Source organism: Pyxicephalus adspersus, chromosome 6, assembly GCF_032062135.1.
Source record: "Pyxicephalus adspersus chromosome 6, UCB_Pads_2.0, whole genome shotgun sequence".
NCBI lineage: Eukaryota > Metazoa > Chordata > Amphibia > Anura > Pyxicephalidae > Pyxicephalus > Pyxicephalus adspersus.
In genome coordinates this window covers 6630703-6648281 of record NC_092863.1, presented here as the reverse complement: position 1 = coordinate 6648281, position 17579 = coordinate 6630703, and the positions used below count along the sequence as shown (strand labels likewise).

Below are 17579 nucleotides of genomic sequence, written 5' to 3'. Positions count from 1 at the left end.
CATCCTTGAAAAATTCAGCCAGTGAAGTTCACCTAAAGCAGCTTCCTGTGATGGGGCGGCAACAGTGCTGCACTGCTCCTGCATTCAGAGCAGAGTTGCCACGCTCATGTAGGCTGTGCCTTCTTGTTCTACAGCAGGGGTGTCAATCTCAAATACACAGAGGGTCGAAATTAAAAACGTAGACCAAGTCAGGGCCAAACTTTAAATTTATTGAAAAAATTAAGGAAGTTTACTACTTTATCCATAACTAACAAAAACAAACCCCTTTATACACTTTAGTGTTGAAAAGACTAATTTCTATCTATCTATGCAGCCTGTCTGTTGTTCATCCTCTCACATTTCAAGTTTGTCTGACACTAAATATTACACCAAGCAGTCTCTAATGGATTGAAACAAACACAATGCCCCTGGTAGTCAGGCACCATGTGATCATTGCCTAGGCTTTGTGTCACATGATAAGTGTACAGGAATAATGTCTATGTATTGCATATATCGAAAATTATGATGTAAAGTGGTAATGCGGGCGGGCCAGATGTTGTTCATTTTCGGAATTCTTTTGGGGCTCAAAAAAAAGGACCTTGAGGTGCAGATTTGGCCCTCAGGCCAGAGTTTGACACCCCTGCTCTACAGAGAGATAAGAAAAATTTAGCAGAGGGCTTGGTTTTCAGCCCTCTGCTAATTCACTAAAACAGTTTTCAGGGAGCTATATAAATATAAGTAATATGTTGGCGCTATATAAATACTGTGTAATAATAATAATACACACAACAGTGCAAATCTAGCAATAACATCATTTATTGACGTCCTGGCGGATCAAATAACTAGGCGGAGATGACCACTGTACTTTACTACGGAGGAAGACACGCAGGGTGCCCCTCGCTTGTCTGCTCCCTGAAGAACTGAACTGAACGTCGCTGTGTGTACATCACCCATCCATTCTACTGTCTCTTGAAACAATAGGAAAAGTTCCAGCATTTCTACAAAAGCCTTTTTGCAGAACCACAAACCTGTATCTTCTCAGTCAGCACCTGACAACACCTAGTTCTGTGCACTGCTTTCTGGATTGACAGCACTATCTTTATTGCTGAAACTCTCCCATTGTAAGGCACAGTGTCTGGGATGGGGCGTGTGTGAGACGTACCTGAAGAGGGATTTGGCTCAGTCAATAAAAGGTATAGAAATTTAGAAGAAAAGAAAAGGTTTGTGCATCACATAGTAACTAAAATTAGCACATGTGGACACACTAAAGTTCCACTTTAACAATTTGTTAGGGCTTTATTGCAGAAAGAATTATTAATATCCCTTTTTCAGGATTCTTACCTGCCTGATCCCCTGCACAGCTCAGTGTTGGTTGGCAGGATACCTGGCACATCCCCTGTAGGTGCTGGGACTAAATAAACAAAGTGCAAATTAAATGCAGGTGCGCAGGAATTACATTATCCAGGCCCAAGCAATCAATATGACCAAAGATTGGAATGCAGAAGAGAAGAAGGAAGGAGATGAGGCACCGATGACAGAACAGGGATAGGCAATTATCGCCTTGGTTTATATATAAGCTGCTAGGGATTTATGCTTTAACTTTCCATATCTTTTCATAAATTAAGATATATAGTGCAGTCTATATTTGTGTTGTTCTATAACATCTACCTTTGTAGGCTGAAGAAAGCTGGAAAGTGACAGATTGCAAACCCCCTATTTCTGCAGGCCAGGCCAGTGTATTGCTACAACCTGCATACAAAAGTTGGGCTGTTTTAGTGAATGAAAACAGAGGGCTGAAAACCAAGTTAAGGGTTTGATTTGGACTCAAAAGGAAATTTTGGTGTGAACTCAAAATTCAACTTTATCTCATTTGAGACAGAAGTATCATCTACACAGTCCTATTGGTTGACATGTGTCACATGCCCAATATTCTGTAACATCGACTATGGGGGCTACCATATTGTTGGTGCTGACCAATCAAACTGTCTATAAATCTTTCTAGCAGTTTAATTGGCTCAGACTGCCAACGATGAAAATGCAGTGGGGCATCTTCCAGTGGTCCAGTTGTGTTCAAATTGGTAGACAAGTCTCTATAAAAGTTTGAGCCCGAAAAAGAACCTTGACACAATCACAGGATATACTTCGCAAAACATTCAAAACATTTAAAGAGTTATAAAACTCTTTAGGTATAGATTTGCTTTAACAATCTCTGAGTTTTGTGCGTTACATTCTTGACATTTGCAATATTTTGTACATATAACTTTACCTTCTAGTAGAATGAATAAGAAAAATAATACAAAAAAAATGTATTTCATTAGTTAAAGGTTAAATAAAGGCAGTACAATAACAATTACACATCATTGGTGTATTTACTTAAAGTTAAAATTTTTAATCCAAAAAGTAACAAAACTGTAAATAACTTGTTAATGTTTTGTGTATTCTATTAAGAGAATCTATAAGGTACTTGGTACATGTTCCCTTATGGACTCTTCATAGGAAAGATACAGAACGCACCCCAGAGAAAGGAAACAGGAAGTTTCAGGTTTTCATTGCTGTGTCCCAAACAAGACAGGACATCAATAAAAACCTGACAAAGGATGTAACTTTAACTGCTGTAGCTAAAACGAAAGACATTTTGGATGGAGTCCCATCTTAAAGTCAAAGTCTGTCATGAACCGAACAAAGTTTTCACCAACCTTATTAATATATTGAAATGTTTCCTAATTGTCCTTCCTGTAACACTCTTTGAAATAGTTTATTTATTGACTAACAGACGTACATATTTTCTACCACTAGGCTCCCATCAATAAAGTTTAGTTTATTTTTTTTTAATAATAGTTTTTAGTTTACTTTAGGGGTATCACGAAGTACCTGGAAATCCACATATTGTGATCATTTGATGGAATGTGGATGAACGCCTTCATGCTCAATGTGAATGCTGCAAGTTGCTTGTTTTGTGCTTGCATCCGTGCTGCCCTCCAATCGCTTTAGTGCATTCTTTGTACACATAGAAGTTGGCCAAGCAAAAAAAACAGCTGGTTAACCTCCAATGTGAGCCTAAGACCCTGATTTATTAAAGTTCTCCAAGGCTGGAGAGAATACACTTTCTTCAATGAAGCTGGGTGATCCAGCAAACCTAGAATGGATCTGATCCAGGATTGAAAAAAATTGCTAACAAATAGCTTGATTTTAGGAAATGCATTCCAGGTTTGCTCAATTACTCAGCTTCACTGATAAAAGTGTATTCTCTCCAGCCTTGGAGAACTTTAATAAATCAGGGTCTGTGTCTATACTTTTCCACTTTCCTTTAACAAGCCAAACTGTCCCGCTAAAGTAGCAACTTCAGCAGCTTTTCTCCACCATTTTACTCCAGAGAGATCCTAAATTATATAAAATTAAGGAACCCCTGGTAAAATAATTAATCAGGTTTTTGTAGAAGGACTATCTCTTGACTTGGAGACAAATGTCTTTCTTAGCATGGGAGTCAGAATTATACCCTAGGACAGTCGAAAAAAAACTTTGAAATTAAGCTGCTGCCAAGTGGAAATATTCATGGACCTGGAGGTTGTCTGAAACAAACTATTTTACAGTAACGAGGCTGCTTACAATGATCAGTTTCTATAGATAATACCTGGACACATAGCTCTGGCAACAATTTTGGTCTATGTCAAGATATATAAACTCATGGACATGGGCAGGGGTTCATTCCACTATGGCCAATCAAGACAATCAACGCACAAGAATTCAGTGGAACACCGGAGTAAGATGTCTACGTTGATGAAAGAGCTTTTGGATGGGCATCGCTGGATTTTTGGTGAGTGTAATTTAGCCTACAAATTGTTAGTTGTAGTTAAACCCTTAATTTATTAGTCCATCCAAATTCTACAAATTTCCACATTTGATTGACTGTGCTGCTGTCCTAAGGTGGCCCTGTTTCTGGAGGAGTAACCGTAGCCACCCTAAGAGTCTGTAAACAAGATTTTCCTCACCCAAAACAATAGATTCTGATAGTCTTGGATGTATAGGTCGTGTACAGGTGTCCCCCAACATCTTTGCAGAAAATGTTAATACTTTTCCGTGTTGGATCACTAACAACCGATAACAGTTTATTCTATTGTCATTTCTATTGCCCTCCCCACAATGGGTCGCACCCATTAATTCTCCTCCCTTCAAAAAACAGAACCGGATGCTTAGCAAAGAGCCAAGCAGCCTGCCAGTACAGAGACTGTCCACCCAAAACGATCACTAACAATAGTTTCAGGTGACAGAAATTGAAAGGGTGTAGGCGTCTTTGTCGTTGTGTTACTGGCTGGATAGCTCAGTGAAAATAAAGGGAACAAAAATGAATTCAATAACCACATTTTAGGATTGGTAAGCTGCAATATATACTTTTGATTTTGGGTTTCAGGACTTCCCCAATTTGCATGTCACAGGGACCTGAAGAAACCCAAAATTGAACAAAGCAAAGTCCTAAAGCAACCATGTTGATTAGTACAAAATTAACCTTACTTTTAGAACTTATCATTTTCCAGTTGGCTATTTGCTCGGTTGTAGCCGTGCACCTATCCACATAACTGGGACCTCTTGTGTCTTTTTGTTTCCTATTTCGCACCCGGCATGGGTAGTTAGTGGTCACTTGCCTGACCACATTCTCTTGCTGCTCTCTTTCCCAGTCTGGCCAGGATTTCAGGTTTCCTGTCAGGTGAGAATCACTCAACCTCACCATGCTAGAATCATCTTAGTGCCAGGTGGTGAAGTCAAGAGAGAGTTCCAAGGCTTGGCACCCTACTACCGCTCTGCAAAGCTGTAGGTGCCCAATAGGTGGTGGCCCCAACCAAAGACACAAAAGGCTGGAAACCAAAAGACAGCGGGCAGCATGTTGTGTACCAAGGATCTATATCTTGTTTGTATTGACATGTCAACCAGATTGCTATTAGAATATACCACGTTCAGTTTAGGTTAAATGTATATAAAGCAAAAACAATTTTTGTTTTGGTTAGAACGATGAAGAGTTGACCATGAGTTATCTTTGTAATCACTACCACGAGGACTGAAGGTGAGGAAAAATCTTTTGTGATGTCCCCAGAAAAGGCATATAGGTAAATCTTCCACTTGTTTCAGTAAACAAAGTACCAAGAATTGATTTCCTTTAGTTTGGAGAGATTTCCTTTCACTTTTTGATGTCTTTACTGGATAGGAAGTGAAGGCATGTCTCCTAAATTGAACACAGATGGCCACATAAAGACAAGGGATTTTAGCTCTATCCACAATGATTTGGACCCTCATTATATATGGGACAAGGTCCTTAAGCAAACAAGAAAAAAAAAATCCAAAGGGAGCTGGCTTCTGCCATATACCTCAGCAGCATAGGTTGCAGGTTCCATAGCATGCCTCGAATGTAACACGTACATATACAAGGCTTCCATGCAAGGCAAAGCAACAGGTTCACTTTATAGAAGAGATTGTAAATATTTGATACCACATCCAACATTCCCCACATCCAACACAACCCAGAAGTAGAAACAAATGAAACTCTGCCTACCTTCCCACACTGCTGTGCTCGGTGGCTCAGGTATGATTGACGCTTCCATACCATACCTGTTGTTCTTTGGCACAATATAAGGAGAGCATTTTTATTAATATTATTAAACAGGATTTATATAGCGCCAACATATTACATAGCGCTCCACATTAAATAGGGGTTACAAATGACAGACAAATGCAGACGGTGACACACGAGGAAAGGACCCTGCCCCCAAGAGCTTACAATCTAAGATTTTAATAATTAAATCTATAAATGGCTCCTATCTTTAAGAATTGTGTCCTTCCTAATGTGTACAACTAAAGCTTTTGGTGAAACGCATCAGTGAAGGAGGTCCCAGGCTGGACTTTTGGTTGGGAACTTTTACGTTATCATGTGAATGTTGTTATATTTTGTTATGGACAAGTCCCTATCCAGCTTGTGCACCTAATATAGCCCGGCACGTGGCTTCTGAGCAGCAGACAAATCTTTTTGTGGTGTCCATGATGGCCAGGGCTTACATGCAGCAAATTGGATAACACAGGGAATCACTTATTCCAAAATTGAGTCTTCGGGGGACAGAGAAGAGGTAAGTCCTGCAAGCAGAACTACTCATTTACATTGTATGGTCAATTTTTAATATTTCTTTCTCTTTTTTATATTATATAGTAAGGCTTTAAATGATATTCTGCCTTTATTCCATTAGCATTACAACCTTTCTCCATATGCAAATAGCGACAACCTAAAATGCAATGCGGGCATTTTTTTTTTACAATAGTAGAATAATTCTTTTAAAGGCCGTTTTTTATTTGTGTGCCTGCATTTACCCCTTCTATGCTCTGTATATAAATTGCTTTTATTACAGACAGATAACCCCCCACACTCACACAAACAACATGTGACAGGCCGGGGATGTGGGAGTCACTATCAAGAGTTCCCCTCTGGATATGAGAATTCGGGGAAATAGGGAGGGTTCTACTCATCCGGCCGCACAGTCCAGAAACCACCTTTTAATTTTGGCAGTGAGGAAGTTACCCCCCCCCTTCTTCTCTTCACATCCTGGGGACAGTAGAGGAAGCTGGCAGGCTGGGGTGAGGGGCAGGAAAAATAGAAGACTGGGGGGGTTATAAGAAGCGATGAGCTCTATGCAGGCGTCAGTTTTGCAAGCCAGAAAACGTCAGGGGAAAATTTTTTGGGATCGGGGGCGAAAAAATTGAAAACGCAGAGGCGACTGGCCCACCGCCATGTGGCGCAGGTTAATGGTAAAGGGTGGTCTTTTCCTCTTTGTACAAGCCAACCCAAAAATAACTGTTTATCCGTTTGGCCTTGGCCGCGGAGAGGTGGGAGGGTGCAGCACGCCTTGGAGTTCTTGGCTGTTTCAAAGAGAAGACCTATAGCATTGAAAGAGAGAGAGAGGATGGTAGTATATGAACAGATGATATTCACTACAAGCTTCCTCTTTCACTCAGCGTGTGCGGTCCCTTCCTTAACCTCTTCTGCGCCACATCCAAACTGTACAGCCTACAGCATATCACGCAAAATAAACCCGCCTAAGGCCCTAAGCTGGCATCAAACACACACCAGCACCCCCTCCTTAGATCCCATCCCCCATACAGGTGGCGTATACAATTACTGCTCCGTCCAAAGTAGCACCTGTGCACCCAGATCAAACCGTGTGTATACAGGTGGATAGAAACAAGTCATCCACTCACCTGTAATACAAAAAAACAAGTCATCCACCCACCTGATTTATTACTATCAAACCTTTAATACAAGGATAGGGATCTTTATATTAATTTTATAATCCCACTGGACTTTCACTTTTTAAAAAAAAAAAGGATTATGAACGCAGCCGCATGCATTTTTTGCAAGGTGACAAAACATGATTGTAGCTTTTTAGCACCAGAAACTGTTCTAGGGGTGTTCCAGAAAGGACAAATTAAAAATCTATTTTTATTGGGCCGAGTGGGACCTTTTATTGTTCTAGAAAATATCCTAAGACTAATTCACGCTTTGGCAACCTGTTGTGGTTTGTTGTTATGTGTTACTTCATACATTTACCTGTAAAATCACCTCCTAGATTGTAAGCTCTTCAGGGCAGGGTCCTCTCCTCCTCCTGTGTCACTGTCTGTATCTATCATTTGCAACCCTCATTTATTGTACAGTGCTGCGTAATATGTTGGCGCTATATAAATCCTGTTTATTAATAATAATAATGATATTGTGTAGGGGCATTCCATGACCGCTTTACTTTCGCAAGGCATCGCACCAAAAAAGCATAATATGGCTGCGGTATGTCATGCGTTGTATTCTGTGTGTGGGGTGCCATTAAAATAAATGGAACCGCTATGCACCGCACATAGAGCAGGTGTTTTTCCAGAATACATGAATACGGGCCCTCCAACCTGAAACTCATGAATACTTCTTCCACGTTCCTGCATAGCAAACGGTCAGTACTAAATATTTAATTTGCCATGCTTTGTGTATGTCATATTGTTACCGCCATATTCCCCATCCTGATCAGTGCTGTCTCCCGCAGACCCCCTGTTCCGGTGATGCAATGCCGATCCTCTTCTGGGTTTTATTACACCCATTGTTTTATATTTTTCTATTGCATCGCCCATATGAGCTGTTTTTATTGCTATTGGAGAGATTCGCTCTTGCATCCTGCAGTAGGACCTTTCCACACTCCATTCAGAGCTAAATTGAAAATGTTGACTGTAGTTGGACTTCAAATACCAAATTGCCTCCATGTGCCTGACCACAAAACATAAGGAGCACAGAAATACTTTACATTTGCTGCAAAAAACTGTGGTTTCTTGCGGCTGCCTTAACTACGATTTTCCCTTTTAGCATAGTTCACATGGTCATGTGACCATATGCCATGGCATTCATTTCTGCTGAAGTGGTGTGCTAAAAATGAAAGCTACTAATTCTGTCCTATGAATTATCAGAGGGAGCCTGGAGCACCATTTCCTTGAACAAAAGTAAAGATTGTAGGCGCCATGTTTGGTGGGTGGTGGAATAATAGTTGAAGGTAAAATAATGTAATTGATGCTTCACCACTTCCCACTGACGGCTCCATGTGTGCTCCACCTGGCTTGTGGAGGGTTCCTGGTATGCAGTGGGTAATACCCACCAAAAACTAATCCAAGGATAGACAACCAGTGAACTGGTGACAAAGTGATATCTATCAAAACTCGCTCACAACAGGGACAATTGCACACAGAGTTTATAGGGCCTGATTTATTAAAGATCTCCAAGACTGGAGAAGATACACTTTCATTAGTGAAGCTGGGTGATCCAGCAAACATGGTATGGATTTCTTTAATGTCATATTCTTTTTGTTATGCAAATGTTTAAATCCTGGACCAGATCCATTCCAGGTGTGCTGGATCACCCAGCTTCACTGATGAAAGTGTATTCTCTCCAGCCTTGGGGAGCTTTAATAAATCAGGCCTACTGACGGGGCTAGCTTGGTTGGCCCAGTCCTAAAAAAGTGCTACTATAGCACAAATTACTGAAAAACATAAAAAGTGTCATAAAAGTGCATTTTAGGGGGCTGCTTAGCTGCAGACCAGTGAATGTGCCCATGCCGACCTGTGAACATTACAAAAAAGGATTACAGTGAGCACAACAACTTTACAACCAGACCACAGAGCAATGAAAGGACACGGCCTGGCCTAATGGATTATGTCTTCTTTTATCTCATGTGGATGGCCAGGTTCATTATCAGTATGCACTATGGGAAGGAGAAGGATCAGTGGAGACAATGGGTCTGATTTATTAAAGGCTTGAGAGGATACACTTTCCACAGTGAAGCTGGGTGATCTAGCAATCCTGGAATGGATTTCTTAAATTTTTTTGGTGTCAGTTGGCTAATGTTTTCAATCCTGGTCTAAATCCATTCCAGGTTTGCTGGATCACCCAGCTTCACTGTGGAAAGTGTATCCTCTCCAGCCTTGTAGATCTTTCATAAATCAGGGCCAATGTGACTTAAAAGGTACTAGAGGACATCTTCAGAAGTGTCATGGTGTCTATGCCTCATGCCTACAATATATTAAGCTGGTGTTTTTAATGTTTACCTGATCAGTGCATATACTGCAATAGACGACTTTATTACTATTACACAGTATTTATATAACGCCATCATATTAGACAGCGCTGTACAAGGTCCATACTTGTGTCACTAACTGTCCCTCAAAGGAGCTCACAATCTAATGTCCTTACTATAGTCATATGTCATTATTTTATAGTCAAAGGTCAATTTAGGGGGAAGCCAATTACCCTAACTGCATGTTTTTGGGAGGAAACCCACGCAGACACATGGAGAACCTGCAAACTCCATGCAGATAGTGTCCTGGCTGGGATTTGAACCTGGGACCCAGCGCTGCAAAGTGCCAGAGTGCTAACCTCTGAGCCACTGTGCTGCCCTGCCACGACTTCTACCCTGATTGTTCTTGGGGTATGATAACTCTATCCATGTACAGGTAGCGTTGCGTTACAACGATCCCATCAAAACTTGAAAATATTGTAAGTCAGAAACTGGCCTACCCACAAGTCCCATAGAATGGTGATCACTATGGAGTCAAACATTATAGCTGAGCTGCCGGAATTATTGAGAGGAGTCACAAGACTCATTCAGGTTCAAGCGATTGGAAGCCATGTTTTCTTTCTCTCATTTGTTGTTCTGTGCAATTCAAAAAGCAGCTATGAATGTATCAGGCAGCAATGTCCTTCTAAATCACAGCATTAGTTTTAATAAAATATTCAAATGATCCAAGGGATGGAGCTTGTACAAAGCTGGTATCCTTGTTATAAAATCAGGGATGATATGAAGGTTTTATCTACTACTACTGTAGTACCAAAACAGAGACAATAAAATATTATTATTATTATACAGGATTTATATAGCGCCAACATATTACACGGCGCTGTACATTAAATAGGGGTTGCAAATGACAGACAGATACAGTGACCCAGGAAGAAGAGAGGACCCTGCTCCGAATATTACCTGATTCATCTCTGCATGGTCAAATTAAATTGCATTTATTGCAGGAAATTTCTTTTCAGAACAGAGAATATTCAATGAATGTACAGCGCTGCATAATATGTTGGCGATATATAAATACTGTTTAATAATAATAAAAATCTGTCACTTTTTATTATGAGGTTTAATTTCCTGGCCTAGGGACAAAACAGGAAGCAAGACAAAAACTCTCTAAAGGGTTGTCACCAAAATAGGTGTCTTAATTAGGATTTCCCTTCTAGTTTGTTTCAGTAATAACCGTAACTCTTTACATTTCTAAAACTTTATATTACCCAGGTTAGGGGACAGGTATAAAAAATCCATGACCTGTAAATACACAGAGAAATGTATATGTTAAATCTTCTTCTAATGCCATTATTTTTATTATGTCGGTATATATTACAGGAAAGAAACCTTCACCTGCTCCATGCAAGTACAGTACAGGTTAAAGGTGGGTCCACATATATCTGTAACTGATAATTAGACTCCCATAGCACCCCTCCCTCCCTCCCTTCAGCTCTCAGACTGCTCTGGAAAATTACAGTTCCAGCCTAGCCCTCCCACAGCCCCAGGAATCCACAATGATCCCTCCAGACTCCAAACTACCCCCAGCTCCCACCCTGTAACCTTCATCCCACCCCCCACCTCCCTGCACTCCGTTAACCCCCCATGTGCCAAGATGGAGAAAAGCTGCAGATTGCTTGGTAAAGAGAATTTCAAGCTAAAGTAGCAAATTAAATGAATGTTTCCCCTTTATGTCTTAATGACTTAAATGTAATTGTTGAACCTAACAACAACTACAGTGACAACAAGCTTCTAATGCTGTGTTAGTGTTGTCACCTCCTGTGCTGTATTTGGACTGCAGGGGACCGGTTGTCAGACTAACCTATTTGAATTTATCATTTTTAAGCTTTGTGAATATGCAGAAATACTTGCCTCTGGTACACTGGGGGTGTCTCATGTACCCTCTTATCATGGTGGGGCCTGTCAGGGAAAGCAGATTAGACCAATTGCAGCTGCATTCCACATGCAACATTCAGGTTAGCAATGCAGAGATATGTACTATATTTATATAGCGCCAACATATTACACAGCGCTGTACAAAGTCAATATAATTTAGAGGAAAGCCAATTACCTGCACGTTGGAGGAAACCTAATGCAAACACAAACTCCATGCAGATAGTGTCCTGGTCAAGATTTGAACTTGGGACCTAGCGCTGCAAAGGCCAGAGTGCTATCCACTGAGCCACGTTGCTCCCCTACATCCAGCAGTTAAATCTGAATTAAACTTTCAAAGTTGCACACAGAGATCAATGTTTATATAAAACAAAAAAATTACACATTCACCTTCTGTGCAGTCCAGGGGCACCTGAATTATTCTGCGCCACATCTCAAATATTAACATAACATTTTCCTCCTGTTCTAGGCAGCGTCCCACAAAAGAGGGTTACATATTTGGGATAGCATATTCTAAAAATCATTAACCAATGGGAACACTACCAGTTGTATACCTCAACATCAGAGTGTAATGGTTATTAATGTATACGAGGGGGTGCTGAGAAGTTCCTGGCTTTGCTCCCTTCCAGATGAAATAGAAAAATGAGTGTGGAGCCGTATGACAATCTAATATCTTAGTATGTAACTGTGCAAATATCAGGTCTTTGCGATTCTTAAAACTGTTTTTTCTTTTTGTGAGAAGCTGTGATGGCAGAGGCACAAGCAAGTTTCACGTCGTTGGAGTTACGGGCCATCATGATGTTTTTGTTTCTTCAGGGAAAGTCAGCAAGGGACATTCACACTGAGATGTCACACTGGGGGAGAAGTGTCATTCCTACAGCACTGTCAGAACCTGGATATCTCGTTTCAAGACCGGGCATTTCACCGTTGAAGATAAGCCCCGCAGCGCGCGCCCCCCAACCTCAACTGACCATGCAACCTGCAATGTCCATGAGCTGATTATTGAGGACCGGCGAATATTCGCAAAAAAGATTGCCCAGATACTTGACATCTAACGGGAGCATGTTGGGTTTGTTATCACCACTATCCTAGACGTGCAAGCTTTCAGCAAAGTTTGTTTGAACATTGATCAGAAGAAGGAACCTCCAAAGCCGTTTTGGCCTATTTTGAAGCTGCACAGGACTTTATGGCTAGGTTAGTGACTGAGGATGAAACCTGGCTCCACATCTATGATCCTGAAACCAAGGAACCCTCAAAGGAATGGCGCCACAGCGGGTCCCCGCGGCCGAAGATGTTCCGAATCCAGAAAACGGACAAAAAAGATATGGCGTCCTTTTTCTATTCGGTATTCTGTTGGTGGACTACCTACCTCAGGGCTCTAGTATCACCGGACAGTATTATGTTAACCTCCTGCACCAGCTGAAGGAGGCAATTAAGACGAAACGCTGTGGAAAGTTGACCAACAGGATCCTTTTTTTGCAGGACAATGCAGCTGCACACACGTCCAATGTTGTGGCTGCCAAATTGAACACCCTGGGTTCCCAATTGGTCCACGATCCCCCCTACTCACCTGACCTGGCCCCTTCGGACTATTATCTGTTCCCGAATTTGAAGAAACACCTGAAGGGGCAACGTTTTGAGGACATTTCTGACGTCAAAGATGCTGCCGAGAGCTGGTTTGCAGCCAACCAAAGGACTTTTATCTTACCGATCTAGAAAAGCTGCAACTACGCTGTACCCAGTGCATCAGTCTCAGGGGGGAATATGCTGAATAAATATGTTATTTCATAACTCTGGCTCTCTTCTTTCTGGGCAAAGCCTGGAACTTCTCAGCACCCCCTCGTACAGTGGGTAGCGTTCCCATTGGCTGATGGTGGGGAAGGCTCCCCACCGCGCAATGCATGAGCTGCATGCTTAAACACAATCCACTGCTCAATTCTGCGTACCTGCCACAGAGGAGGGGCCAGGTGAAAAAAACACCAGGTAAAAAGACATTTATTGTTTTTACTCTCTAATTTATTGCTTACAGCCCCAATGGCTGCCATTAGAAATTTCTGGGCCCCATACAAGGTTCCTATCCCCCATGTCCTCCTTTGTCATTGGACCTACAGGTTTGTTCTGGATGAGTCCAAGTAATGAAGCCATTGGATCGGCATGACAGCCGAGCCAATAGCATATTGAGTAGAGGTGAGCAATGGCCCGAATATTCTGCCAGTACCGGTCTCCTTTATCTTGTATCCAATAGGAAATATTTAAATCTTGCTGTGTGATGATTACTGAACAATCTCATAGATACAGATTTCCTTTCTGCATTTTGGGGAGGGGGTGGGGGGTACTCCAGGAACCTGCATGAGCAATACTAAGCAAGGCCCATGTGTAAAGGTGATGACTTGTTACAGTATCAGTTGTGAGGGGGATTTCTACACCAACACTGGGGGTTAACATATGAGCATGGTAGAGAATTGCTGCAGGATGAGGGGGTGGAAAGCAGACAATGGAGAAATAACAGAGCAGATAAGGTGGTAAAAGGAAGATGAGGCAGCCAAAATTTAGGAGGGTGGGGGAGGGTAAAGGGGGTGGCAAGTGATGATGGTGAAGATAAAAGGGCAATGATAAGGATGGTGGGGCATGAGGCTGAGAGAAGAAATACGACACAGGGCAGATTATAGGAGGAGGGGAAAAGGTTGGCATGGGGGCGGGTGAAAGGGGCAGGAAGATGGCACTAAGGTAGAAGATGAAGGGGGACAAGAAAGAATGAAGATGTCACAGAGGTGACAAAGGGCAGGAAAATATCACTGGGGTAATTTATTGTAAATTTAATTTAGAATGATGGTACTGAAGTAAAGGATAAAGGGGTGGCAGGTGGCATTAGGGTAAAACACTGACACTAGGTAGAAGATGAAGGGGCAGAAAGATGGCATTGGGGTGAAATAAGAAGGGGCAGAAAAATGATTCTAGGGTAGAACATAAAGATGGCACTGGAACAGGTGAGTGGGTAGGAAGATGGCACCAAGGTCATTTAGAATTTAAAGGGGCAGGAAGATGGCAATAGAGTAAAATGTACAAAAAGATAAGACTGGGGTAAAAGATGAAGGAACAAAAAGATGCTAGTGGGGTACATGATAAAGAGGCAGAAAGATGGCATTGGGGTTGATCATGGAAGGGCACTAAGATGGCACTAGGTTAGAAAACAAAGGGACAGGAAGATGGCACTGGAGAAGTTCAATGTATCGGAGCTCAAAATGATTGGGCAGAAAAACTACCCCGGGGTAAAAGATGAAGGGCAGAAAGATAGTGCTGAGGTGGAATATAAAGAGGCAGAAATGCTTCAGGGGAAAGAGATAATGGGGCAGGAAAGTGGCATGGGGGCATAAGAGGGCAGGAAGTGGGCACTAAGGCTGTGGATGAAGGGGGAGAAAGATGGCACTAGGGGCAGTTTAGAGAATCACGTTGGGGTAGATTGGAGGATATGGGGGCAGCAAGATGACAATAGGGTAGAGAATAAAGGAGCAGGAAATGGTATATAGTAGAAGGTGAAGGGGCACAAAAAGTGGCATGGGGTAGTTTGCAGCAGAAAGGGTCAGGAAGGTGGCATTGGGGGGAGGGAGAGGGCACTGTCGGCAGTTTAGATAATAGGATCACATTGGGGTGGGGTAGAGGATAAAGGGCAGGGCGATGAGCTGATTTGTTTTTGAAGAGAAATGGGCAGAAGGCAGGTTAAAAGATGAAGGGTAATATACCGGTGATTCGGCGAGAGAATGGCACACGGACACAGGGGGGGTATAATGCCCCAGACACGGAGAACCGACAATCACCAACTGGGGTAACGAGCCCTGACCCTGAATGGCATTTCCTTTAGTCACGTGTCCCTTGAGTTCCCCACGTGGTTCTGATTCTCAAGTCCCACCCCTCCCAGACAGCCCAGTCTTCTCGGTGGATGACAAGGGGTGTGGCCTTCAGCTACAGGGTGGGGCTTTTCTACTGTCCGAACGAATGACTCCCAGGAGTGTGGGCGTGTCGCAGGGAGCATCCGCCCCCATTCCTTTAGTACGTCCTCCTTTTTCTTGCCCCGCCTGAATTGGGAAGGAAAAGGGGCTGAGGCTTTCGTTGCCTCAAATGGAAAGTATTGAGGGCGTGGTTTGTTGCCCTGTCTGGGGTTAGAGACGCCACGCCCCTGACTGGCTGTGCTTCGCCTTGTCACCGCCCCCAGCGCCGTCTGACAGTGTCGGGGACGCGCAGCAGAGACAGACAGCGGAGTGGCCGGAGACTGGACACAGGTATCGGTACCGGGAGGGTGTTTAATAATAATGAGGCTCTCTGGGATTTGTAGTTCCCCAGCAGATGGGGGAGCACATGTTGGAGGTGACAGCTTTGTGCGGTTGTATACGGTAGAGATTGCAGCTGTGCATGTCTTGTTGTTTTTGGGGTTGCTGTTAAGGTGTGCCGGTGTGGGGCAGGGTGGTGAGTGCTAAGCTTAGCAGAGAGGTGTTGTGTGCCAACATCAAGCCTCCTCCCACTACACCCTTCCTCTTCTGCCCCTTCCCCGGCTACCCCCCCCTTGACTTTCACCTTTCCCTTATTTCTTCTTTTGTGTTTCTCCCTGCTCTCTTCCCTCCTCCTTCCTGTAACCTCCGAATGGGGAATTGAGTAAGGCTCATCTGCACCATTCTCCCCCAGGGCTGACAGAGGTATCTAGGCTACAGCCGGCTACAACAGAGGGCAAACTGAATGGCTGAATTACCTGAGCCGGGTATAGGAGGCTTATGTGCTGTATATAGCAATTCTTCAGCCAATGGACCTGATTAAAGCTCTCCAAAGCTGGAGAGGATATCAGTGAAGCTGGGGGATCCAGCAATCCTGGAATAGGTTTCTTAAAAGTCATTTGCCATTTGTTAGCAAATGTTTTCATTTCTGGATTAGATCCATTCCAGGTTTGCTGGATCACCCAGCTTCGCTGATGTAAGCTTTTGTAAATCAGGCTAATAGTGTCATAGAGGTTATCTGTAACCAAAATAATTCTCTCTAAATTATTGCTTAAAGAGGAACTAAACCCAATGGTGCCTAAAACAAAAAAAATGTTACCTTCAATCCCACAGGGCAGTCTGATCCATCCGGAAGTCTTTTCTGTCGGATCTCGCGTTGTCCCGGCATCTGCCCGCGTGCCGGGCGCCGCCATCTTCCTCCCTTCTTCCTGGTTCTTGATCCTACATCACCCGACCCAGGTGCGGGATCGGCTGACGTAGGATGGAAGAAACTTGCTGATCTCGCTGCGTATGCGTGATATCGGCACACTTTTTTCCCCCATGAAAAGGCTCCTTCTGCAGAAGGGTCACCCAAGAGCCTCCCGGGACGCGTGACGTAGGTATACTGGGAGGCTTTGTGCTCCCATTCATTCTTGAGTGCCTAGGCTGTCAACAATTAGGTGGCTGTGCTGCACCCTTGTTAGGGGTTGTCTACCCTTTCATGTAAAGTGAAATTTCTAAGTTTAGGTACGCTTTAATATAGAGATTTGTCTTTATTTCCTGTACCGCCGATACAACAGGAAGTTTGGTGACAAAATATTGGATTGGTTTTTCTCCTGGTAACAATAGTCACCAAAACAAATACTGGGGATTCATCGTTCTAAAGGGGAAACAGATTGTGATAAAAGAAGGTTCTAAGCCTTCCTTACCTTAGATAACAAACTAACTTGTTTTAGCTGTGTATATAAGGTGTAAGCCAATGTAACCCGGTGACCTATTAAACTAATAAAGTAGGCTACATAACGTTTGATTGAGGAATCTAACGAACAATGGTGGTAAAAAGGAGGACATATGGTCATTGGTACATGAGGCTATTTGATGAATGGGTCTTGGAGGGGTGGGGACAATACAGTAAAACTTGCAAGGACACATAATGCATCACGGATTCCTGTTATTATTGCACAGTATTTATAAAGCTCCAACATATTGCACAGCGCTGTACAAAGTCTAGTCATGTCACTAGCTCACAATCTAATGTCCCTACCATAGTCATATGTCATTAATTTGGTCAGTTTGGGGGGAAACCCATTAACCTAACAGCATGTTTTTGGCATGTGGAAGGAAACCGACT

The 17579-nt window shown here is 42.8% G+C and overlaps 1 protein-coding gene across 4 annotated transcripts in view; it reads left to right on the top strand.

Moving 5' to 3' along the window:
* Positions 1-6066: 6066 nt before the first annotated feature.
* The window catches only part of ZBTB46 (zinc finger and BTB domain containing 46), a 41433-nt gene continuing 29920 nt past the window's right edge, over positions 6067-17579 (top strand). For 2 of the 4 annotated variants that reach the window (XM_072414343.1, XM_072414340.1), the window contains exon 1: positions 15674-15763. The gene's annotated coding sequence lies outside the window, so the exon portion shown is untranslated. Of the gene's footprint in view, positions 6090-10933; positions 10981-15673; positions 15764-17579 lie in introns of those variants that run through there. The other 2 variants (XM_072414342.1, XM_072414341.1) reach the window with 2 other exon arrangements.